The sequence below is a fragment of the Lepidochelys kempii genome, chromosome 4 (assembly GCF_965140285.1).
Source record: "Lepidochelys kempii isolate rLepKem1 chromosome 4, rLepKem1.hap1, whole genome shotgun sequence".
Taxonomy (NCBI): domain Eukaryota; kingdom Metazoa; phylum Chordata; order Testudines; family Cheloniidae; genus Lepidochelys; species Lepidochelys kempii.
Genome location: NC_136383.1, coordinates 123,194,050 through 123,220,255, shown reverse-complemented (window position 1 = coordinate 123,220,255; position 26,206 = coordinate 123,194,050). Strand labels below are relative to the sequence as shown.

At 45.6% G+C, this 26,206-nt stretch overlaps 1 protein-coding gene across 1 annotated transcript in view; it reads right to left on the bottom strand.

Moving 5' to 3' along the window:
* POLN (DNA polymerase nu) overlaps positions 1-26,206 on the bottom strand; it is a 236,183-nt gene that overhangs the window by 113,231 nt on the left and 96,746 nt on the right. The window lies entirely within an intron of this gene.

Genomic DNA, 26,206 nt, shown 5'->3' with positions numbered 1-26,206 from the left:
TTTGCTATTGTTTGTCTGTATAACCTCTGTCTGGTTCTGTGATTGTTCCTGTCTGCTGTATAATGAATTTTGCTGGGTGTAAACTAATTAAGGTGGTGGACATAATTGGTTAAATAATCATGTTACAATATGTTAGGATTGGTTAGTTAAATTTCAGGAAAATGATTGGTGAAAGTATAGCTAAGCAGAACTGAAGTTTTACTATATAGTCTGCAGTCAATCAGGAAGTGGGTGGGTGTGGGTGGGGGAGATGGGAACAGGGAATGGGGGTAAGAAAATTGGAATCATGTTTTGCTAAAGGGGGAAATGGGAACAGGGAATGGGAGTAAGGAAGTTGGAATCATGTTTGGCTAAGGGTAGGAATGGGAACAGGGACACAGGTGTCAGGCTTTGTGGTGTCAGAGCTGGGAAGAAGGATACTAAGGAAGGAAACTGGAATCATGCTTGCTGGAAGTTCACCCCAATAAACATCGAATTGTTTGCACCTTTGGACTTTGGGTATTGTTGCTCTCTGTTCATGCGAGAAGGACCAGGGAAGTAAGTGGGTGAAGGAATAAGCCCCCTAACATCTTGGTGCTGGTGACTCGGATGCATCGCATTGGATATGTGAGTGGCAGCCTGTAAGTCCCCCTCCCCAACAGTCCGCGCAGCTGCTTGGAGGGGGTATCGTGAACTCTTGTGATGGTAGTTGCGGGTTCTGGCAAGCCAGGGTAAAGGATTTTTTAGATAAATGGATAAGGGAGAACCAGGGCCCATACCAGGTACAGGGGTCAACCTGGGATGAGATTAAAAAGGAAATGGAGGAAGTGTTAGGGGACCCAGAGGGATGGGGGGTGGCTGAGGAGCCCACCCTCCTTGGTACATGGGTAGTGGAAGAAGGTCCCTGCCCATGGGGACTGAATGCCTTCCAGGGAAAGGAGGCACTTCAGTCCCCTTGTGAGAGGTTTGAAGTAAGGGCAGCATTATGGGAAGCTGCCAGGAATCTTTCAAGTTTGGTGCTGCTTCAGCAAGGGCTGCTGAAGGGTTGTAAATTAGTTAGGGGTAGTTAAAGATGATTTGGCACAAAAGGGTTTAAAGTCAAAAGCAGAGTTAACAGACTACCTTTAGAGACTGGATCTGAGACTTGGTCCTGGGGGAGTGGAGAAAAAAAAAAGTTTCAAAGTGCAACCTGCCATTCCACACTCTTTTGTTTCTCTGAAGTTTTAATGGAGGGTTGTCAAGGTTCTTCCCCCACTCTGAACTCTAGGGTACAGATGTGGGGACCTGCATGAAAAACCTCCTAAGCTTATCTTTACCAGCTTAGGTCAAAACTTCCCCAAGGTACAAAATATTACCCCCGTTATCCTTAGACTGGCCGCTACCACCACCAAACTAATACTGGTTACTGGGGAAGAGCTGTTTGGACGCGTCCTTCCCCCCAAAATACTTCCCAAAACCTTGCACCCCACTTCCTGGACAAGGTTTGGTAAAAAGCCTCACCAATTTGCCTAGGTGACTACAGACCCAGACCCTTGGATCTTAAGAACAATGAACAATCCTCCCAACACTTGCACCCCCCCTTTCCTGGGAAATGTTGGATAAAAAGCCTCACCAATTTGCATAGGTGACCACAAACCCAAACCCTTGGATCTGAGAACAATGAAAAAGCATTCAGTGTTTTACAAGAAGACTTTTAATAAAAAATAGAAGTAAATAGAAATAAAGAAATCCCCCCTGTAAAATCAGGATGGTATATATCTTACAGGGTAATTAGATTCAAAAACATAGAGAACCCCTCTAGGCAAAACCTTAAGTTACAAAAAAGATACACAGACAGAAATAGTTATTCTATTCAGCACAATTCTTTTCTCAGCCATTTAAAGAAATCATAATCTAACACATACCTAGCTAGATTACTTACTAAAAGTTCTAAGACTCCATTCCTGTTCTGTCCCTGGCAAGCGCAGCATACAGACAGACACAGACCCTTTGTTTTTCTCTCCCTCCTCCCAGCTTTTGAAAGTATCTTGTCTCCTCATTGGTCATTTTGGTCAGGTGCCAGCGAGGTTACCTTTAGCTTCTTAACCCTTTACAGGTGAGAGGAGCTTTCCCCTGGCCAGGAGGGATTTCAAAGGGGTTTACCCTTCCCTTTATATTTATGACACGCCCCCCAAATCTCAGCTAGGGTGAAACACTGGCTGGGATTTCTTCCTGGAGCTCTAGGAAAACAGAGTTAATAAGACACATGCATCTCTAAATATACTACCAAGTACATAAAGACTAACAATATTTTCCACATCTCAAGGACGATTTTAACCAGTTGATTCTGGGAAACTTTCACGGGAGAGTGCATCAGCCACTTTGTTAGAAGCTCCTGAGATGTGTTGGATGTCGAAATCAAAATCTTGGAGAGCTAAACTCCACCGAAGAAGTTTTTTGTTAGTTTCTTTGACAGTGTGAAGCCACTTTAGTGCAGCATGGTCGGTTTGCAGGTGGAAACGCCGTCCCCAAACATATGGGCGTAGCTTTTCCAGAGCGTAGACAATGGCATAACATTCTTTTTCAGTGACTGACCAGTTGCTTTCCCTCTCAGACAGTTTTTTGCTGAGAAACACTACAGGGTGGAATTCTTGATCAGGTCCTTTCTGCATTAAAACTGCTCCCACACCACGCTCGGATGCATCTGTGGTTACTAGGAACGGTTTGTCAAAGTCTGGGGCCCTTAGTACAGGGTCAGACATGAGTGTCGCTTTAAGCTTGTTAAAGGCCTTCTGACACTTTCCGGTCCACTGAACAGCATTTGGCTGTTTCTTTTTGGTTAGGTCTGTCAGTGGGGCAGCGATTTGGCTGTAGTGCGGTACAAATCGTCTGTAATAACCGGCCAAGCCTAAGAAGGATTGAACCTGTTTCTTTGACTTTGGGACAGGCCACTTTTGGATAGCATCCACTTTGGCCTGTAGGGGGCTGATAGTTCCTTGACCCACCTGGTGTCCAAGGTAAGTCACTCTGTTTAGGCCTATTTGACACTTCTTAGCCTTAACAGTTAGTCCTGCCTCCCTTATCCGCTCAAGGACTTTTTGTAGATGTTCCAGGTGGTCTGCCCAGGAATCCGAAAATATGGCCACATCGTCAAGGTAGGCGACTGCATATTCTCCTAATCCCGCTAGGAGACCATCTACAAGTCTTTGGAAAGTGGCGGGTGCATTTCGCAGCCCGAAAGGGAGTACATTAAATTCATACAGCCCGAGATGTGTGATGAAGGCTGACCTTTCCTTGGCAGATTCATCTAGCGGTACCTGCCAGTACCCCTTGGTTAAGTCCAAGGTAGAGATGAACTGGGCCCTTCCCAGTTTCTCTAATAGTTCATCTGTGCGTGGCATGGGATAGTTGTCTGGGCGAGTTACAGCATTTAGCTTACGGTAGTCCACGCAAAAACGTATTTCCCCATCTGGTTTGGGAACTAGGACCACTGGAGATGCCCATGCACTTTCAGAGGGGCGGATTACACCCATCTGTAACATATCCTGGATCTCCCGTTCTATAGCAGTTTTAGCTTGAGGAGACACCCGGTAAGGTTGGACCCTAATTGGGTGAGCATTACCTGTGTCAATGGAGTGGTATGCCCGTTCAGTCAGTCCTGGGGTGGCTGAGAACGTTGGCGCGTAGCTAGTGCACAGCTCCTGGATCTGCTGTCGCTGCATACGCCCAAGGGTCATGGAGAGGTTCACCTCTTCCACACCACCAGCACATTTCCCTTCGTAGTAGACACCTTCAGGCCACTCAGCGTCGTCTCCTCCCTGGGCTGTAAACTGACAAACCTTTAATTCTCTGGAATAAAAGGGCTTTAGAGAATTAATATGATACACCTTAGGCTTTCGGTTGGAGGTGGGGAATGCTATGAGATAATTAACAGCTCCCAGGCGCTCCTGGACCACGAATGGCCCTTCCCACGATGCTCCCATTTTATGGGCCTGGAGCACCTTTAAGACCATGACCTGGTCTCCTACTTTGAAGGAACGCTCTCTGGCATGTTTATCATACCAGGCTTTTTGCTCTTTTTGAGCATCCTGTAAGTTTTCTCTAGCAAGGGCTAAAGAGGTTCGGAGGGTGTTTTGTAGGTTGGTTACAAAGTCCAGAATGTTAGTTCCTGGAGAAGGTGTAAATCCCTCCCATTGCTGCTTCACCAACTGCAATGGCCCCTTAACCTCACGGCCATATACAAGTTCAAATGGGGAAAACCCTAAACTGGGATGTGGTACAGCTCTGTAGGCAAAGAGCAACTGCTGCAATACTAGGTCCCAATCATTGGAGTGCTCATTTACGAATTTACGTATCATGGCCCCCAAAGTTCCATTAAACTTCTCCACCATGCCATTTGTTTGATGATGGTAAGGAGTGGCAACCAAGTGATTTACCCCATGAGCTTCCCAAAGGTTTTTCATAGTTCCTGCCAGGAAATTAGTCCCTGCATCTGTGAGGATGTCGGAGGGCCAACCTACCCTGGCAAAAATGTCTGCTAGTGCCTGGCACACACTTTTAGCCCTGGTGTTGCTTAGAGCTACTGCTTCCGGCCATCGGGTGGCAAAATCCATGAAAGTCAGTATGTACTGCTTTCCTCTGGCTGTCTTTTTCGGAAAAGGACCCAGAATATCCACAGCTACTCGCTGAAATGGAACTTCAATGATGGGGAGTGGCTGGAGAGGAGCTTTGACCTGGTCTTGGGGTTTTCCCACTCTTTGGCACACCTCACAAGACTGGACATAGGTAGAAACATCCTTGCCCATTCCCTCCCAGTGGAATGACCCCCCCAAACGGTCTTTGGTCCTGTTCACCCCAGCATGGCCACTAGGGTGATCATGGGCTAAGCTCAAGAGCTTGGCCCGGTATTTAGTTGGAACTACCAACTGTCTCTGAGGATGCCAGTCTTCCTGGTGTCCCCCAGAAAGAGTTTCCTTGTATAAAAGTCCTCTTTCTACAACAAACCTGGATCGATTAGAAGAGCTGAGAGGCGGTGGGTTGCTCTGTGCCACCGTCCAAGCTCTCTGGAGGCTTTCATCTGCTTCCTGTTCGGTCTGGAACTGTTCCCTTGATGCTGGAGACATCAGTTCCTCATGGGATTGTGGACCTAGGCTTGGTCCCTCTGGAAGCGATATAGGGGATGGAGCTGTTTCTGTTGACTGTGAACCGCTCTCCGCTGGTGCACTATGTTGGGATTCAGGCTCCGGCTGAGCCTCTTGTGTAGGGTTATCGGCTGCTGCCAGTTCAGGTTCGGTGAGGCCCTCTGGTGTTGAGGTTGCAAGTACTGGATTCAGTGCTGACACGGGGTCTGGTGTTGGTTGTTCGGCTGGTTCCGGTTCTGGGACTGGTTCCGTCTGGGTCTCTGGGACTGGATCCACTACTGCTGTTGCAGACATTGGCCTGGGGTCCAGGTCCATCACCTCTGACTGGGTCCTGATAGAAGTTTCCGGAACAGAGCTAGGCCTCACGGCTTGTTTAGCCTGGTTGCGGGTGACCATTCCCACCCTCTTGGCCTGCTTCACATGATTGGCCAAGTCTTCCCCCAACAGCATGGGGATGGGATAATCATCATAGACTGCAAAAGTCCACATTCCTGACCAGCCCTTGTACTGGACAGGCAACTTGGCTGTAGGCAAATTGAAAGAGTTGGACTTGAAGGGTTGAATCGTCACTTGGATCTCTGGGTTGATTAAATTGGGGTCCACTAAGGAAGCATGGATAGCTGACACTTGTGCTCCGGTGTCCCTCCACGCGGTGACCTTCTTCCCACCCACACTCACAGTTTCCCTCCGCTCCAAGGGTATCTGGGAGGTATCTGGGCCTGTGGACCTCTGGTGTGATTCCGGTGTAATGAACTGTAATCTGTTGGGGTTCTTGGGGCAGTTGGCCTTTACATGCCCCAGCTCGTTACACTTAAAACATCGTCCAGCTGACGGGTCACTGGGGCGAGGAGGGTTGCTGGAGAACGGGGTGGTGGGACGATAAGGGGTCTGGAGGGTTCTTTGGGAGGTAGGTGGGGCTTTGGGCGGCCCCCGGTAATAGGGTGTGGTCTGGGGTGGTCCCTTCTGGTCTCCGCTCCAACTGCGACCAGTTTTCTTCTTCTCTGCCACCTCCACCCATCTGGCTCCAATCTCTCCTGCCTCAATTACAGTTTTGGGTTTCCCATCTAGGATGTATCTTTCTATTTCCTCAGGAACACCCTCTAAGAATTGTTCCATTTGCATTAGGAAGGGCAAATTTACTGGAGATTCAACACTTGCTCCTGATATCCAGGCATCCCAATGTTTTACAATGTGGTAGGCATGTCGGGTAAATGACATGTCTGGTTTCCACCTTAGGGCTCTGAACCTCCGACGAGACTGCTCGGGTGTTATCCCCATTCTGACTCTCGCCTTGGATTTAAACAGTTCATACTTGTTCATGTGTTCTTTAGGCATTTCAGCTGCCACCTCAGCTAAGGGTCCACTGAGCTGCGGCCTCAGCTCTACCATGTATTGGTCAGTAGAGATGTTGTACCCAAGGCAGGCCCTTTTGAAGTTTTCTAAGAAGGCCTCAGTATCATCACCTGCCTTGTAGGTGGGGAACTTTCTGGGATGGGAAGTGGTACCTGGAGAAGGATTGCTAGGGTTTGTTGGTATATTCTGCTGGGCCTTTATCCTCTCCATCTCCTCCACATGCTTCCTCTCTTTTTCCTTCTCCTCCTCCACATGCTTCCTCTCTTCTTCCTTCTCCTCCTTCTTCAGCCGCATGAGTTCTATCTGTCTTTCATGTTCCCTTTGTTTTTCCTCAGCCTGAAATTTGGCTAATTCCAGCTGTAGTCGAGCTGAGGATTTGGCCATTCTAACCTCTCTGTTTTTAACTAACTTTACACCCGAGGTTTAGAAATAAACAAACAAAACTTGGCTGTAAAATTTTGCTGTGCTGGAATAGAATACCTATTCTCTGATAGTGATTGTCAGCCTACAGAAAAAGACAATTCCCTTGTCTCTGCTCTGGGCCCAAATTAAAGCAAAAAACCTCCAACTACTTGGAAACCTGCTTACCCAGCCCAAAGAAGAAAAAAAATTTCTTTTCAAACCTGTGCTCCTTGTAAAACAAAAAAAAAATCAAAATCCTAAAAAAAACCCTGCCACTTTTATCTCCAGGCAAATGGGTAGAGCACACACCCCCTATTTACTTTTAGGAAGAAAAGAAAAAAAAAAAACCTCTGGGTTGGAAGACTGTGAATTTCCCTGCAGGAGTTAAGTACCCTGCCTCCAGGCAAAGAAAACCTGCAATTCACAAGATAATCCCCTTTTGTCTCTGCTTGGCCACAAAGCAGAGAGAAACCAAGCTGCTTTCAGTTTCAAAGCTGCCTTCTGGACTTCCTAAAAATTCCTTTTTAAAATCTGTATTTCTAGTTCAAAAAATCTCAACTGGATCTCAAAATGATTTCAGGTTAATCCCACCACTGTGCCACCATGTCAAGGTTCCTCCCCCACTCTGAACTCTAGGGTACAGATGTGGGGACCTGCATGAAAAACCTCCTAAGCTTATCTTTACCAGCTTAGGTCAAAACTTCCCCAAGGTACAAAATATTACCCCCGTTATCCTTAGACTGGCCGCTACCACCACCAAACTAATACTGGTTACTGGGGAAGAGCTGTTTGGACGCGTCCTTCCCCCCAAATTACTTCCCAAAACCTTGCACCCCACTTCCTGGACAAGGTTTGGTAAAAAGCCTCACCAATTTGCCTAGGTGACTACAGACCCAGACCCTTGGATCTTAAGAACAATGAACAATCCTCCCAACACTTGCACCCCCCCTTTCCTGGGAAATGTTGGATAAAAAGCCTCACCAATTTGCATAGGTGACCACAAACCCAAACCCTTGGATCTGAGAACAATGAAAAAGCATTCAGTGTTTTACAAGAAGACTTTTAATAAAAAATAGAAGTAAACAGAAATAAAGAAATCCCCCCTGTAAAATCAGGATGGTATATATCTTACAGGGTAATTAGATTCAAAAACATAGAGAACCCCTCTAGGCAAAACCTTAAGTTACAAAAAAGATACACAGACAGAAATAGTTATTCTATTCAGCACAATTCTTTTCTCAGCCATTTAAAGAAATCATAATCTAACACATACCTAGCTAGATTACTTACTAAAAGTTCTAAGACTCCATTCCTGTTCTGTCCCTGGCAAGCGCAGCATACAGACAGACACAGACCCTTTGTTTTTCTCTCCCTCCTCCCAGCTTTTGAAAGTATCTTGTCTCCTCATTGGTCATTTTGGTCAGGTGCCAGCGAGGTTACCTTTAGCTTCTTAACCCTTTACAGGTGAGAGGAGCTTTCCCCTGGCCAGGAGGGATTTCAAAGGGGTTTACCCTTCCCTTTATATTTATGACAAGGGTACTTTGGATACTTATGTGAGATGTCAAGAAAGAAGTTTTGTTTAATGATAAAACCCAGTTATATACATGTAACTGTATGTGCAACTCTGTGCAGTCACATTGGATGGAAGCTTGGTAATTAAATTATCCAAGGGGGTCAGGTCGGGTGGCTACTACCACCACTATGCTTCTGTCCACAGAAGCCTTTACAGCTATTCTGAGGGAACATGGGCCCTTTTCCCACAGAAATAGTCTATAAGGGACTGCTGCAGGCAGCAGGCAGAGAGAGAATCTGATCAAAATTATTTGACTTTTGGGTAATGTAATCAAAATCACTAAAGGATGGAAGGGGTTTCTTTTGGAACTTAACTTGGCTGCCCCTGGTTGTGTCTAGTTGTACAAAATGGAAGTGTAATCGGGGTACAGTTGTGTAAAAAGAGTAATTACAGTGCAAGGGATGTTAGGCAAAACAGAATTTTGTGCGCACACACAGGTAAAAGGAAAAGGGGAGGAATGATGGGAACACTGAGCCTTGGGGTGGCTCTGGGGGATCAGATTGTTGCTTTGGTGGGTGTGCATGAAAACTCTGTGGGCATGAGAGGCAGTTACACCTTGTGTAACATTAATATGGCTAATATGTTATGAAGGTTAAACTATCTGGAAGGAATGTGCATTTTCCCAGGATGTGTACAGTGCTAAAATCTGAAGCTGTGTCTCAGCTATTACCTGAGAATAAACTTAAAGCTTGGTACAGCAGAGAAACTATTGCAAACATGGTCTGTTGTACAAGAGGGGAAACTGAGGTATACCACCTCATGAATTTCATAAATGACCAGCGAGTGGGGTAATTCACTAGCCTGACTATAGAACAAAATAAGGATAGCCTGGAGGTAATTCTTCTGTTTTTCCTGCAATTAACAAGGAAATTTGTAAAAGAAAGTGATATTATTAAGCAATAATCTGTCCCCACCAGGGGGGTGGAAATTATTTCTTTTGTTTTTCAGACACTCTACAAGCTGGCGCCAGTGGGAAAAATAACTCAGAATACCATGGATCAATGTTTTGTGTTTGTCTGTGTTGTTTGTCTTGTTGCTAGCATTGCTGTGCTTCAATGAACAAAAAATCTCATGACATGGGTGGGGGATGGCTTCAGAAGGCTGACTTTGGGGGGCAGATGTGTATGGGAATGCAAAATGCTCAACTAGGAGGCCAGCACCTGTGTAATAGCTACCGTGGTACCTGGAAATGGAATGGCAACTAAGGTGGTTCCCACGAGCCATATGGAATAATGAGAAGGGGAGGAGCTCACTGGGAATCAATGGAGGTGTGTAAAATAGTATAAATCAACAGAAGATGTTAAATGTGCCCCTCTCCTGTGACTATGGAGGAGCAGGATCAATGGTCTATGCAAGGGGTGGACAATTGGGTGTACTGTGTATAATTTGTTTTGCTGGGAATGTACATATTACTGGGGGCACAATTACACCAGCCCATAACCAAACTACACCCATCTATATGCTGCTATCTGGACTTTGGTGCACAAATGGATCTGTGAATCTTATTGCTGTGAATAATCAAACCAGGGCATACTGCCTGATTCCATACCAAGTGGTCAAGCTGGTTTGGACAATATCACATTTCTCTGTGAACATTCAATGGACTTATGATATGGACAAAAGCAAGCAAAACCTGCAGGGGCAGCTTGTTGCAACTGCCAGCAACTGGACACATAAGATCATGACCCTGTCAAAGCAGGAGAGGCAGTGTTTTGGGGGTATCTTGGATGTTGGACCATACTGCAGTGGTCAGGACTCGGTGTTGCTGTGGATTTTGTATCGTTAACTGTACTTGTGTTACGTTGCATATGGAGATAACCTATAAGTAATAAGCCCACCAAACCCTGCAGTGTACTAGATAACCCGGACCCAACCTTCTCTGGCCCACTATAATGGGAAGTCTGGAACACTAATTGGAATAGGTGTGGTATGCCCAGATGAGCGAAGGTCCAGGGCACTATACTACACAAGGGGCAGTGGGACAAATGGACTATTGACACTGTCCACCTTGATGCCTGGCCCTATCAGGAAATGTGTTGCCATATGTCCTATGCTTTTCCAGGGATACCTGGGCAGGAGGATCCCAAAAGGAAAAAAAAAAAAGGCATGGAGTGTTAGGATACAGATATTCAGGCCTGTCTGTAAAGGCCTGTACGCTAAGAATTTAGGTGTATTCTTATCACTTGGCTAGTTAGAGAGATATAAAAGAGAGAATCAAAATCACTGTCTGCCGGTGTAAGGTCTTTCTCTTACTGTGACAGTCTGAGGCCCGGTTCTTAGGCCAAGGCCTTTGGCTAAGCAACAGAGGCAGCCATAAGCTGGGAAGCAACCAGTCACCTCCTCACATTCCAAACTAGTCACATTGAAATAAGGTACTATTGGGCTGTTAGGAATACAATCCTGTCCTGATAGCGCCCATCACCTCCAGAGAAAGGGAAGTGCCTAAAAGATGTAAAAGAAAACTTAGTTTGATAGCATCCTGTCTGGCAAGAACTCACTTATCAATAGCTGGGATGTGAAATCCTCACTTCTGTATTCTTTGGTCATTATAGTTCCCACTTTGCTATTGTTTGTCTGTATAATCTCTGTCTGGTTCTGTGATTGTTCCTGTCTGCTGTATAATGAATTTTGCTGGGTGTAAAACTAATTAAGGTGGTGAACATAATTGGTTAAATAATCATGTTACAATATGTTAGGATTGGTTAGTTAAATTTCAGGAAAATGATTGGTGAAAGTATAGCTAAGCAGAACTGAAGTTTTACTATATAGTCTGCAGTCAATCAGGAAGTGGGTGGGTGTGGGTGGGGGAGATGGGAACAGGGAATGGGGGTAAGAAAATTGGAATCATGTTTTGCTAAAGGGGGAAATGGGAACAGGGAATGGGAGTAAGGAAGTTGGAATCATGTTTGGCTAAGGGTAGGAATGGGAACAGGGACACAGGTGTCAGGCTTTGTGGTGTCAGAGCTGGGAAGAAGGATACTAAGGAAGGAAACTGGAATCATGCTTGCTGGAAGTTCACCCCAATAAACATCGAATTGTTTGCACCTTTGGACTTCGGGTATTGTTGCTCTCTGATCATGCGAGAAGGATCAGGGAAGTAAGTGGGTGAAGGAATAAGCCCCCTAACAGCATCTAGAGGTCAGGGCTGGGCAGCATTGTGCTGGGAACTGTACAAAACACAGTTCTTGCCCCCAGATATTTTCCCTTCACATCAGAAATGTAATCTGAGCAGATGAATGAAATTTCTTGGTTGAGTTGACTGGATACCAAAATGTGGCAATGAGGATAATGGAGAATCCCCATTGAACAACACTTCTCTTCCAATGCCCAGGCTGTAACAGTAGGTGGCCCAGATCCAGATGAAGGAGTCTGCTTTAAGACGTCTGACCTCTGCGGGTGCAATGGAGGTTCCTGGGCTATCAAGTCCAAACAGGTGCCTTGTGAGCCAACGTAGAACTAGGAGAACGACTTCAGCTCTCTCTTTTTTAAAGACACAGATACCGAAAAGAGGAAAAAGCAGATTTTTTTCTGCCCAGAACATTATTTCCATACAGAGAAGCTTTGACTCCTGATTATTTCCTGGTTTTGGAAGGAATATAAATACTCATGCTTCAGATCATAAGCAAACCTCTTATTGGACTAAATTTCCCCTCTGGGATATTCTCTAACTTCCTTCTGTAGGGTTTCTTGCATCTGGTACTGACCAGTGTCATAGGCAGGATACCGGACTCAATGGATCATTGGTCCAATCCTGTATGGCCATCCGTAAGTTTTTGATCAGACACAACACTGATAGAATTACGTGAATTAAAAGGATGTGTACTCTAAGATTTTGGAAGTTTGTCTTGCAGGCGTGCTGCCCAGCCTGCAAGGCTTGTCCCTGCAAGAGTCTAGAGTGAAAACCGATGGTCTTTCATCATGTTTGTAACTACTGCTCACAAAGGGACATTTGGATATGACCTGGGAATTATGCTGTCATGGGGTGATATTGACCCTTTAAAAGGGAACAGGGCCAATGCGCTCATGCCTTACCTGCACGCTCCAGTTTGGCCAATTGAACTTAAAATAGGGCTCTAGAAAAGAAGACCTAGTGAGTCAGGGCTGCCTGGAAGGAGGAGACTGAGTAGGAAATGAGCACTGGTAGAGACTGTATGTTGTTACTGGGTGGAGAGTGAATGCAGAAGAGCAGCAAAAGGAGTTTGCTGTCTGGTGTCTCCATCCCAGAGAGCCTGGGCTGAAGGGCCAGGGAGCAGCACAGGGAGCTGCCGACTCGCTCTAAGCTGGAGCCAAGGGCCAGAGAAGGCTGAAGGCAGGGGAGCAGCAGAAGGGTTGACCCGCTGACATCTCCAGGGCCAGACAGCTGAACCTAGAGGAACAGTGAGAGGGCTGTGGAAGTGTCCCAGCAGGGAGGCTGTGGGGGTTCCTGTGGGGAAGAGCAGGGTTGCAGTCTAGCTTAGAGGCTGGGGGGGGCTGCCCAAGGCCAGAGGGACAGAAGAAGGCTGACAGTCCAGATATGGCCAAAGGTACTGGTGTATGGATGTGGGGCATAAAAGGCTGAGATGTCAGGTGAACTTAATGAGTATTTGCACTGGAAGTGAGAAATTGATTTTGTGTTAGGACTTTTGCTATGGACCGGTTTTCATGAAGGTTCTTTTTATAATAAATTAGCCCCAAGGAGCGGTATTTTTGATAGAGAAGAGATTGCATATGAAGTTACTGCACTACTTGAGAGCAAAAACTGATGCAGGGAACCACTGAGGCATCCTCAGCCATGAGCAGGGCTCAGGAGACGACTGACCCTGTTATAGATGCCTAATTTTGCATTGCATCATGCGAGTGATTCCATATCCTCAGAAAGAATTTCTGGAGGCACATTTTGTCAAATTCCATGCATGGCACCAACAATCCTAGCCACTGGCAATAACTGTCTATGAATGACCACCGACAGGAAATGACTGATACAATAAAGTTTTGGCTCTTTGCAAATCTTTACTGTGGTGATAAAATTATGGCCAGAGTCATGCCTGTTTTTGCCCCTGCATGATCAGTTCTCTGTAATGGATTTAAAAAATTCTTCTTGATTTTAAACACCTCGTGATTATGTTGGATCATATTAAAGAAGTTCTGTATTAAAATCACAAATGAGTTTGATTCCCCATAGTTTCAATTCCAGGGTATTACTAATTAAGAGGTCTCTTGGTTTTTGGTACTGTTTCTCTCCCTCTATGTGTGAAACTTGCAAGCTGCTAATTGTGTTAGTACATTCTAAGACAGAGTCTGTTCTCAAAGCAGTTCACAGAGAGAGAGACTCAAAACAATACTCTAACAACAGAAACAACACCCAGAGACTCCCCGCCCTTTTGTTGTATTAACAATTGTGATTAAAATAGAGATAGAGGATGTATGTGGATGGATGCTTGGTGTGGATAATAACTGAATGATCAGGGAGGTGCCAGCCTAAGAATCCAGTGTCCATCGGCTGAAGAAGGCGTCAAGTGGAAATAACCAGAGGACCCCCCCCGGAGGGCAGACTGGAATCCACCCAACAGCCTCAAGAATGGGAGAACCAAAGAACAAGATAACATCTTGGAGCCGTCAGGAATGTGCTATCTGCTGATTGATTCAGCAACAGCATGATGAAGCAATTCCCATAGACTGGCATAGGAAGAAATTCCTATAAAAATAGACTCTAAAAAGTGAGAACTTTGGGGTCTGATTCTGCAAACCAACTTCCAGGAGCATCAGATGAGCATCTGACAAGGCCCTGCTCCCTCCTCATGTCCAGGCCACCTGGCCAGTGACTTGGCATGAGCAACTCTAAGGCTGGTAACTATGATAACAACCTTGCAGAACCTGTGTGTGTGTGTGTGTGTGTGTATGAATGAATGTGAGAATAAATATGAGATTGAATGGAATGTTATAGCTATAACTAACTGCTTACTATGATTCTTTCTGTATTCACAATAAATGTGGTATTTTGCCTTTTTCCCTTTAATAAGATCCTGCTGGTTTTTATTTTATTGGTACAACAGTGGGTTTGAATCCTTTTCAGCAGCTGGTGAATTACAAGTGGGTATGTTTTTCTGGACAGGGCACTGACAGGTAAGTTGTCCATGAATGGAATAGATGTGTAGCTTGCGACATGAGCCATGCTATGGCTACTACCAGCCATGTAAGACTCTGGGTGCAAAGGGTAGATCAAAAAGAAGATCAAGACTGTACAGGAATTGTAATAACTCATGCACAAATGTTCACTTTGTCTTTGAGAGAGATAAGGTGGATGAGGTAATATCTTTTATTGAACCAACTTCTGTTGGTGGAAGAGACTAGCTTTTGAGCTACACAGAGCTCTTCTTCAGATTCAAAACCAACAGAAGTTGGTCCAATAAAAGATTTAATAATTTTATTAAGATGATGTTGAAGTAAAAAGAAAATGGTACAGAGTTTAAGCATAGAAGTTTCTGGTTATCAGGGAATAAGGTACAGATTATCAACGGTGCAAAATTCGGTTTAGGAATGGATGGCGTAAGGAATACATAATCTGCAATCTCCCCGATTGGGGGTAAAAGTTTAAGGGGTCAAAGTACACATTGAGATATGGGGGTATGTTTTTCATAGATATTTAGGTCAGAAGGGACCATTATGATCATCTAGTCTGACCTCCTGCACAACGCAGGCCACAGAATTTCACCCACCACTCCTGCAAAAAACCTCACACCTATATCTGTACTACTGAAGTCCTCAAATCATAGTTTAAAGACTTCAAGGAATCCTCCAGCAAGTGACCCGTGCCCCATGCTACAGAGGAAGGCGAAAAACCTCCAGGGCCTCTTCCAATCTGCCCTGGAGGAAAATTCCTTCCCGACCTCAAATATGGCAATCAGCTAAACCCTGAGCATATGGGCAAGATTCATCAGCCAGATACTACAGAAAATTCTTTCCTGGGTAACTCGGATCCCATCCCATCTAATATCCCATCACAGGCCATTGGGCCTATTTACCATGAATATTTAATTACCAAAACCATGTTATCCCATCATACCATCTCCTCCATAAACTTATCGAGTTTAATCTTAAAGCCAGATAGATCTTTTGCCCCCACTGCTTCCCTTGGAAGGCTATTCCAAAACTTCACTCCTCTGAAGGTTAGAAACCTTTGTCTAATTTCTAGTCTAAATTTCCTGGTGGCCAGTTTATATCCATTTGATCTTGTGTCCACATTGGTACTGAGCTTAAATAATTCCTCTCCCTCTCTGGTATTTATCCCTCTTATATATTTATAGAGAGCAATCATATCTCCCCTCAACCTTCTTTTAGTTAGGCTAAACAAGCCAAGCTCCTTGAGTCTCCTTTCATAAGACAAATTTTCATTCCTCGGATCATCCTAGTAGCCCTTCTCTGTACCTGTTCCAGTTTGAATTCATCCTTCTTAAACATGGGAGACCAGAACTGCACACAGTATTCCAGGTGAGGTCTCACCAGTGCCTTGTATAACAGTACTAAAACCTCCTTATCCCTACTGGAAATACCTCTCCTGATGCCTCCCAAGACCACATTAGCTTTTTTCAGGGCCATATCACATTGGCAGCTCATAGTCATCCTATGATCAACCAATACTCCAAGGTCCTTTTCCTCCTCCGTTACTTCTAATTGATGCGTCCCCAGCTTATAACTAAAATTCTTGTTATTAATCCCTAAATGCATGACCATACACTTCTCACTATTAAATTTCATCCTATTACTATTACTCCAGTTTAAAAGGTCATCCAGATCCTCCTGTAGGATATCCCTGTCCTTCTCTAAATTGGCAATACCTCCCAGCTTTGTATCATCCGCAAACTTTATTAGCACACTCCCACATTTTGTGCCAAGGTCAGTAATAAAAAGATTAAATAAGATTGGTCCCAAAACCGATCCTTGAGGAACTCCACGGGTAACCTCCCTCCAACCTGACAGTTCACCTTTCAGTAGGATCTGTTGTAGTCTCCCCTTTAACCAATTACTTATCCACCTTTCAATTTTCCTATTGATCCCCATCTTATCCAATTTAACTAATAATTCCCCATGTGGCACAGTATCAAATGCCTTACTAAAATCTAGGTAAATTAGATCCACTGCGTTTCCTTTGTCTAAAAAATCTATTACTTTCTCAAAGAAGGAGATCAGGTTGGTTTGGCACAATCTACCTTTTGTAAAACCATGTTGTATTTTGTCCCATTTACTATTGACTTCAATGTCCTTAACTACCTTCTCCTTCAAAATTTTTTCCAATTTAAATGTTCGGTGAGTTTATGGTTCCAGTTCATATGGTCCAATGGATAAAGTCTCTCAGTCCCTTTCCCATAGTTGATGCACGATGTCATACCGGCTCACACTTCCTGGTACTGTCGGTGGCCGGTGATGTGTTCGATGTAGATGTCCCTGGACCATCGGATGGAGTCCGAGACCATGAGGCGCCGCATGAGCCATGCGTAGCGTCGACCGATCCCACAGGTCTGCGGCACATGCTCGTTGCAGGGGTCCCAAGCGCCCAGGGCTCCGATGATCAGGGCATCCATCTGCACCTCGTAGCCCTTTGCTCTCAGGGTGTCGGCCAGGGGGGCATATTTTTCCAGCTTACGAGCCTGGGCTTCACGGAAGGCCAGGGTCCTGTTCTCAAAGGAGACCGTGACATCGATGAGGATGATCTTTTTCTGGGCCTCGTCGGTGACTACCACGTCAGGTCACAACTGGCTGTCAGTACCAGGGATGGCGCAGTTCACAGCGACCTCCCCCAGGCACAGTGCGATGGCTTTCACCAGGCGGTTCTGGATGGCGTTGTGGCGCAGCTGCCAGGCTCTGGAGTGGGGCTTGCAGCTGCACAAGACGTGGGGCAGGGTCTCGTTGGCATAGCCGCACTTCCTGCAACGCTTGTCTCAGTTCCCGTGGCGGACGGCTCCGTTGAGAGGGACACAGTTGAGCCGGGCACGGTGGATGAACTGCCAGTCGGCAAAACGAGTGAAGTCGCCCCCAGCAAGGAAGTGGTTGCTGGTGTCCCACTTGCTGGTCAGTTCGAAGGCTCTACCCTGGTCCAGTTTACGCTTCAGGGTTTCCATGTACAGTGAGTGGATGGCTGCCTTCAGGGTCCTCTCCAGCATGCCCTGGGCACTTGGGGTGACGATGGTGTTGTCATCGGACCTGATCTGCAGCACCAGGACTCCCAGCTCCTGGCGCTCCTCGCACCACTCCCAGCGGCAGCCGATGCGCTTCCCCAGGCGACGCGAGCATTGCGAGCCCGGGACCACAGTGAAGCGATGTCACGCCCGTCCCGTCCGAATTCGCCATCCAGGGAACTGCTCAGGAAGGTGGCGGTGTCTTGGTTGGAGGGGGCTCTGCCGATCCGCTTCTTTGTTGCGTCATGGAGGGCGTTTGCTGCGATGTTCCTTACCATGGAGTCAGGACACGGCAGCAGACGGAAGGATTGGGTGATTACCGTGATATCACAGAGGTCGCCCATGTGGAGGACATTGGCACTGCCATGCCTGTGGGCGATGCAGACCAGCTCGTTGCTGGCTCTCTGGGGAAGGAACAGCCACTTCTTCGCCAGCTGCCAGACGATCTTGTCTGCCTTGTTGAGGGGTACCTTCGCCATGGTGGATCCCCTTAGGATGAACGAGATGCAGGGGATCAGGAAGGTGTTCAGGGCATTTATCTTCTGACACGGTGCTAGCAGGGAGGCATCCATCTTGGCGGCATCCTGCAAGATCTTCTGGATGGTGTCCTTGAGTGTCTGCCGGACACGGAAACCCGTCGGCGTGCCGAGGTGCTGGTACGCCTGCCCCTCTGCCAGGGGGATGATGGGCTTGCCCTGGATCTGGAACCCTGTCGTCTGCACCGAGTCCCTTTTGCTGCTGTCGATGTGGAGAGTTGCGTACTTCTTTGCATTGAAGCAGAGCCCTATCCAATCGGCAGCTCGACTGGTGGCATCTAGCATACGTTGGAGGTTCTCTGGGTCATCCGCGGTCAGGACCAGGTCATCCGCATAAGCCAGGACGCTCACCCTCTCACCGTGGAGGTTGAAGCCATCTGTGCCATTGGAGGTTGCTCGCAGCAACGGCTCCATGGCAAGGTTAAAGATGATGGGGCTGAGGGGACAGCCCTGCTTAACTCCGCTCCGGATTGGGATCTCGGCGGTCTCCCCTTCGACCGAGCGAATGGTGGTGCTGCATCCCTTGTACACCTCTCGGATCACACGAAGGAAGTTCTCTGGCATCCCAAACTCCTGGAGTGTGGCAAAGATGTGGTGGTGGGACATGGACCCAAGGGCGTTAGCCAGGTCGAGCCACACTACCATGCACTGCCTCCACGCCCTTCTGGCTATTTCGATGGTGGTTTGGAAGACAAAGTTGTGTTTTACTACAACACCCACCTTGTCTCTTCTATATCCTGGGACCAACATGGCTACAACACTGCAAACATTTTGTCTTAGTCATGTTGAGAATTCTCTTGGTTTGGAAAAAATGTTTATAGGTTTCCTTGGGAGCCTCTGCTCCAGATTTTCCCCTCTGCTTGGCTAACAGTCCCTTCTTCAACACCATTGGTTTTGGCAGTGACTTATGAACTGCTATGCTGGCTTTGCCAGTAAGGGACAAGGCCCCTCTGCATTCTCAGCTAGCAATTTTTCTAACATTCCCAAACAACTGCATACCTGTTAATTTGGATACACAGGGTATCTGCTTACGATGATTGACTGCTATTCATGGGTGTAACATGCCTTTATTATAGCTACAGAGTTAGAGCCATTGTTCTTGTCACAAATCACATTAAGGATTTGACCAGAATATGAACCCAAGACTTATTACACTCAAATCAGATCTCTAGATGATGAGCCACTTGCTGGTCACCAACTAGGTTTTCTTTATTAAGAGAGAGTTCCTCACTTTGTGTAGTAATTGAGGTTCTTCAGGATGGGTGTCCCTGTGGATGCCCAACTTTAGGTGAATGTGCGTTCCTTTGCCTGTGATCAGAGAATTTCAGTAGCAGTGCCTGCTTGGGTCACACATGTTCTCCCAGACTTGTGCCACTCCTGGGAGCTACATACTGCGGTGCTATCAAACCGTCCTCAGTTCCTTCTCCACCACAGAGTGTATATATGAACTCCGAAGTAGAGGGAAGGAGAGCTGGTAGCGACACACCCACAGGGACACCCATCTGGAAGAACCTAAGTTAATGCACAAGGTAAGTAACCCTTTCTTTTTCCAGGAGTGTCCCTGTATTTTTTGCAGTTCATTAAGCTTAGAACAGACCTTTAACTTTCGGAAACATCCTATTAGGACAAGGCCCCATGAGATTATTCTGAACCTGCCTGGGGCTCTAGGGGTGTTACCCCACTACAAATAATAGACTAGAAACTGACTTAAAATAGGAGTGAAACTGACATTTCCAAGTCACTTTCATAGTATTGCCAACCCCAAATGTTCAAAAATCATGAATCAGGCTCACCAAACAATATGAGATTGGCTTTAAAATAATGAGATTATGTAAAAATAATAGATTTGATGTCCTTTTTATTTACATTCTGCTTTTTGAGACTTTAGGGTGCACTGGGGTCATATTTTGAAGCTTTCTCCACAGCCACAAAGGCTAGAAACTTCATTTTTCTTTAAGAATGAAGGCTGAAATCATCACATATCACTTGACTCCAGGAGCTGGGACTTTAAGGAAAACAATAATTGTCATGAGACTCATTACAAAACCATGAGAGTTGGCAACGCTGCTTTCACTTCTGTTTAAAGGCTAGTTACTTTCCGGAAGTGTCTTAAACACAACACTACAGTGATTGAGTTGCAGTTTACATAGGAGAATGTTTTAAACGAAACACCAAGAAAATTCCATGTTTTAAAGTTGAGGAAAAAAATTAAGATTTCTGAGGTATATCAGGGCCACAGCAGGAAGGAAAGGAAAGGAAAATAAACAGGCACAGAAGCTCTGCGTAGCTCTTCCTCTTGAAAGAAAGTTGAAGGGTCAAATCTTCTAGTCCTTAATCCAGTAAAACTTCTATTGCTGTCAGCATCTCCATTCATAGATATTAACATGTGCTCAATAACTATACACTTTGTACTTAAATATCTGAGTCATCTTATCCAGAGTTTCATGTTTTATGTGCATTGGCTCAGGGACTACAGTTTCTGGCATATTCTGAACTGTGGTGAGCACACAGATGGTGCCCAGTGAATAATACAAACCATGACAATAATCATCGACTTTATGGACTCTGTGGATGCAATTTCTGTTCTTTGTTCTGGAATTGGCCTGAATACAGCTGAAACCCTAAGAATTTGAAGTAGAATTACATTTGATACTCACATGAAACTTTCTCATTCCTTTCTTTTCTTAAACTCAGAACAAAAAAATGACAAAACAAAATGGTTTTCAGTTAAAATCTAAAATTGCACAGCAGCCATTGCTGTACAACCCAGCCCGGGGCAGAACATGCTACCCATTGGAGGTTTAGTTCTCTCCTCTCATCTGACTCTGATTCTTTCTTTCTGTTTCTTTCTTTCTTCATCATTCCTGACCTCTGTGCTGCTTTTCATACCGTCAACCATGACATCCTTCCCAATCGCCTGGGACCAATTGCTGGAGTCTGAGAACTGGACTTCTTGATTTTGCTCCCATCTGAGTCTTCTTTTTTGCAGCTTGCAGCAGAGAGAAAGGCTGGTCCAGTGAGACCAGGGTTCTACTTCCCGACCCCCATGGACTTCCTGTATGATCACAGGTCAGTGCCTTAGGGACAGAGTTTCAAAGGTTTTTAGATACCCAAAGATACAGCTAGGCATCTAGTGGGATTTACAAAGCACCTAACCTTCTAGGCACTTTTGAAAACCCCACTAGGTGCCTCAATACCTTTGAAAATCTGGTCTTTAGTCTGTGTCTCTCAGTGCAATGGGAATAACAGCACTGCTCTACTTCACCGAGGGGCTGTGATGTGAGGCGCTCAGATACTATGGTGATGGGGCCACATAAGTACCACAGTAGAGTGGGAACTTCTCTGTACCACTGCTATCCCTTCCCTGAGTTTTGGCCCCTTCTTTTCATCTACTTCCCTCACATCTCCCTCTTTTCTGAATGTAAACTTGGCTCAGAGGGCTTAGCTGTATTTCTTCTGAGTCCCCTGCCTTCTCTCTTCAATTACCCCTGCAGGGATTCATCTAACCACTTCACTTCCAGAGCCTTAATTTAATTACCAGCTCTTTCTTATTTTAAACACCCTCCCTCTGCTTGTAAACAAAACACTGACTCCCTGCCCCGGGGCACAAGCTGGGAGAAGCACCTTTCTGCAGAACTCACATTCCACACTAATTTTGTGCAGTTAAGAGCTCTGCCTGATAGTACACCTCATGTATGAAACTCGGGGGTGGCAGGAGTCCCCCGGCCCTCCCTAATTGGTGCCCCTGACAATATGACAGTACTGGTCCGTGGTAGGCCACACATGCCCTCCAGACCTGAAGAGCATGTTCCAACTGGAGAGGAAGCTTAAAAGGGAGCAAATCAGCTCCAAAAAGGAAGGTTGGAGAGTAAGACAGACCTATCCTAAGGGCTCCTGAATAAAGGTGCCAAAGAAGACTCCCTGTGAGGAAGAAGACTGCCTGCTGAGCCAGGTTGGAAATGAAGGTTTTGTGCTTTTCTTTTGCTATCCTATATTAGATTTGGAGATGAGAGGTAGGCAAATGATAGAAAGTGAGCCAGGAGGCAACTCTGTTATAGGGCCCTGGGTCAGAGCCCAGTGGACTAGGAGGGCCTGGGCTCCCCGACCAACTTCCCTTGTTGCAGGAGGGGCATAAGCCTCATTTCCACCCCACTCCCCTTCTAGTAAGGAGAAGGTAAGGATGTTGAAATCCCTGAGATGAAGCTAAGCCATATACAAGGGTTAAGAACTGGAATGAAAGCCTGGTGAGACTGGAAACTGGGTACACTACCCACTAGGCCACCCAGAACTCTGAAGACTATTAGACTCCCTAGCAACCATTTGAGAAACCTTCTACCATTTGGGGCTTTACTCAGTAATCAGGAGATATTTTGAATATGGGAAGGGATTTCTCTCTTACCTCTTTGTTATCTTGCAGTAGTGCAGCTGCATGATACATTATATGACTCTGTTCTGGGCACAGACTGCTTGAAGTACTCCGTATGCTTTAATGTGGAGAGAGTATATGTTGAGAAGGAGGGATGAGAAAGACCCCCTCCCACCGACTACAATTCTTTGAGGGGGTCAACAAGCATGTGGACAAGGGGGAATCCAGTGGCTATAGTGTACTTAGATTTTCAGAAAGCCTTTGACAAGGTCCCTCACCAAAGGCTCTTAAGCAAAGTAAGCTGTCCTGGGATAAGAGTGAAGGTCCTCTCATGGATTGGTAACTGGTTAAAAAATAGGATACAGAGGATAGGAATAAATGGTCAGTTTTCAGAATGGAGAGAGGTAATTAGTGGTGTCCCCCAGGGGACTGTACTGGGACCGGTCCTATTCAATATATTCATAAATGATCTGGAAAAAGGGGTAAAAAGTGAGGTGGCAAAATTGGCAGATGATACAAAAATATTCAAGATAGTTAAGTCCCAGGCAGACTGCAAAGAGCTACAAAAGGATCTCTCAAAACTGGGTGACTGGGCAACAAAATGGCAGATGAAATTCAATGTTGATAAATGCAAAGTAATGAGCATTGGAAAACATAATCCCAACAATACATATACAATGATGGGGTCTAAATTAGCTGTTACCACTCAAGAAAGAGATCTTGGAGTCATTGTGGATTGTTCTCTGAAAACATCCACTCAAAAAAGCTAACAGAATGTTAGGAATCACTAAGAAAGGGATAGATAATAAGACAGAAAATATCATATTGCCTCTATACAAATCCATGGTATGCCCACACCTTGAATACTGCATGCAGATATGGTCGTCCCATCTCAAAAAAGATATATTGGAAAGGTTCAGAAAAGGGCAACAAAAATGATTATGGGCATGGAACAGCTTCCATATAAGGAGAGATAAATAAGACTGGGACTTTTCAGCTTGGAAAAGAGACAGCTAAGGGGGGATATGACTGAGGTCTATAAAATCATGACTGGTGTGGAGAAAGTAAATAAGGTGGTGTTATTTACTCCTTCTCATAACACAAGAACTAGGTGTCACCAAATGAAATTAATAGGCAGCAGATTTAAAACAAACAAAAGGAAGTATTTCTTCATTCAACACACAGTCAACATGTGGAACTCTTTGCCAGAGGATGTTGTGAAGGCCAAGACTATAACAGGGTTCCAAAAAAAACTAGATAAATTCATTGAGGATAGGTCCATCAATGGCTATTAGCCAGTGGACAGGGATGGCGTCTCTAGCCTCTGTTTGTCAGAAGCTAGGAATGGGTGACAGGATGGATCACTTGATGATTACCTGTTTCGTTCATTCCCTCTTGGGCACCTGGCATTAGCCACTGTCAGAAGACAGGATACTGGGTTAGATGGACCTTTGGTCTGACCCAGTGAGTCCATTCTTATGTTCACCTCATAGGTAGGGAAAAGGGCTCAGAGTCTATCAGCTTACATGGGCTGAAAACCAGACAGACATAATTCCTGTTACTCCTGTGAAGTTCTGCATCAGACTACAATGTAACAGACTTCTCTGTATACCCAGATATTGGGCGGCGGGGCAGGGGGAGCTGGGAGCAGTGAGCCTGATAGAGAGAACAGTGAGAGCTTCTGTGTATGAGAAATGCCCCAGCAAACACTCCTTCAGGGTGGGAAGGCAAAAGAGGAAGACTTTATACCCTTTTTTTTACACCACTTGCTTGTTAACAATATGCGTTGCTGCCTTATGAAGGGGATACTTGCTTTTTGGAACTTGGTCTCTTGTGGGCAAGTTTTGCAATCTCCAGAAAGCTGTGAGGAGTTTTCCTCTCCCTGGGGATCCTCATACAACTCATCAAGCTTTCCTACAGTGGAGTCATTGCTTTGGGTGGTGGTCTAGGCCTCTGCATGCCTAAATGACTCAGAGCTCATTGTGCTGGCAAAGGAAGGGTCAGGAGCTTGCAGCAGGAAGACATAACTTGATCTCTGAGGCTCCTCAAAGCTGCCTATAGAAACTCAGACTTAGCCTGATGCTTGCAGGGCTTTACTGCTGCTATGGTGGGAGGCAGAGGGAACCCACAAGAGAGGTGGTTGTACTGGAGAAACTAGAGGGCTAGAAACTCAAAACTCTAGTGATTCCTCAATTCTTGAGAGAGAAAGCAAAGGCACAAATTGAAAGGTAGTAACCACTGCATTAAAACAAGTAAAAATTACAATTATACAACAAAGTGGTGATGAGAAATTGAACCGCCAACTTGTTCCACTGCCAAAGGCAGAAACTCTTGTGGCTTGAGTTGAAGGGTAGGGCTTAGTCCTGGAACCTGCAGCATCAACGTTGAACCACCTCCGGATTCCACAGGTGAGAGGCATTACCCATTTGTGATGAATGTGAAGAGAAGCTATATGACAGAATATCACACATCTGCCCATTGCAGGGATTTTATACCTTTCTCTGAAATATCTGGTACTGGCCACTGTCAGACAGGATACTGGACCAGCTGGATCTCAGGTCTGATCTAGTATAAGGTCTACCAACTCTTGCGATTTTCTCACAAGTAACCTGCTTTTGGCTGAGACTGGAGCCAGTCTCACTATGATGCAAGATGTGCCACCCCTTTAGCAAATTTCATTCTTTACTGGGAGGAAAACACCCTCTGACTGGCTGCCATCCCCAACTTCCCCATCCTCCAATCAGAGCTGTTGCAAGAGTTAGCCATATCTCTCTTTCCCCTTCTCTCAGGTGCCAGAAGAATGGAGGGGTAGAGGAGAGGGAGCAGCTGAGACCATTCTCATAGGAGAGGCAGTGGGGAGGAAACAGGAGAAACATCCTGGCAGCTCAGGATGGTTCTGCTCCCTCTTCCCTTTGCCCCTTCTGCGAACTCTGGGTCAGTCTACTTCCTAATATTCCCCCATCCTCACCTTCCCTGCAACACCAAGCCTAGTAAGAGGGGAATAAGGGGGTGGAAAAGCCCCAGTAGACACACACACTCCAGCCTTGAGAGAGGGTGCTGAAAAACCCGAGGGGAGGTCAGGGAGCAGAACTGATAGTGGGGAATGAGGGGCAGAATTAATTGCTCGACTGCAGGGGATGAGCAGATGTGACGGTGGGAGACTTAATAGATCAGAATTTTGTGGTTTTAGGGAGAAGCGGGAACTCCGCACCCTCAGGCAACAGGAGCTAAAATCACTGTAATTCATAAATTTGGGAGAGTTGCCAACACTAATTGTCACACACATACAGTAAGGTTGGGCAAGGGGAATTCAAAAAATCAAAGACTAAAACACAATATTTACTTTTAAATCTCATGATGTTGGAAGGCAGGGGGGTTGACTCATGATTTTTTTTTTTAATTTTGGAGATGGCAATACTGCAGCATGGCAATTCCTATGTGGAGGCAAACCTATGAAAATACTTGTTTTGGTCGTCAAATCTGACCCTAGAAGGCTTTGTTATACCTTCTTCCCAAAGTATTACTCCAAAAGCAGGAATACTAACAGATAAGAACAAAGATAGGAACAAAGAGGTCTGGTGAATGGACACTCAAATCAGAAAAACAATTTACCCATAAAACAATAAACTGTCTGCCGTATAAGGGGTTTTGGCAAATAGATCTATGTCTTGCTTTTATAAATAAATTTAAAGTTATCCCAACTTTAAGTTAACTCATCATTAGCT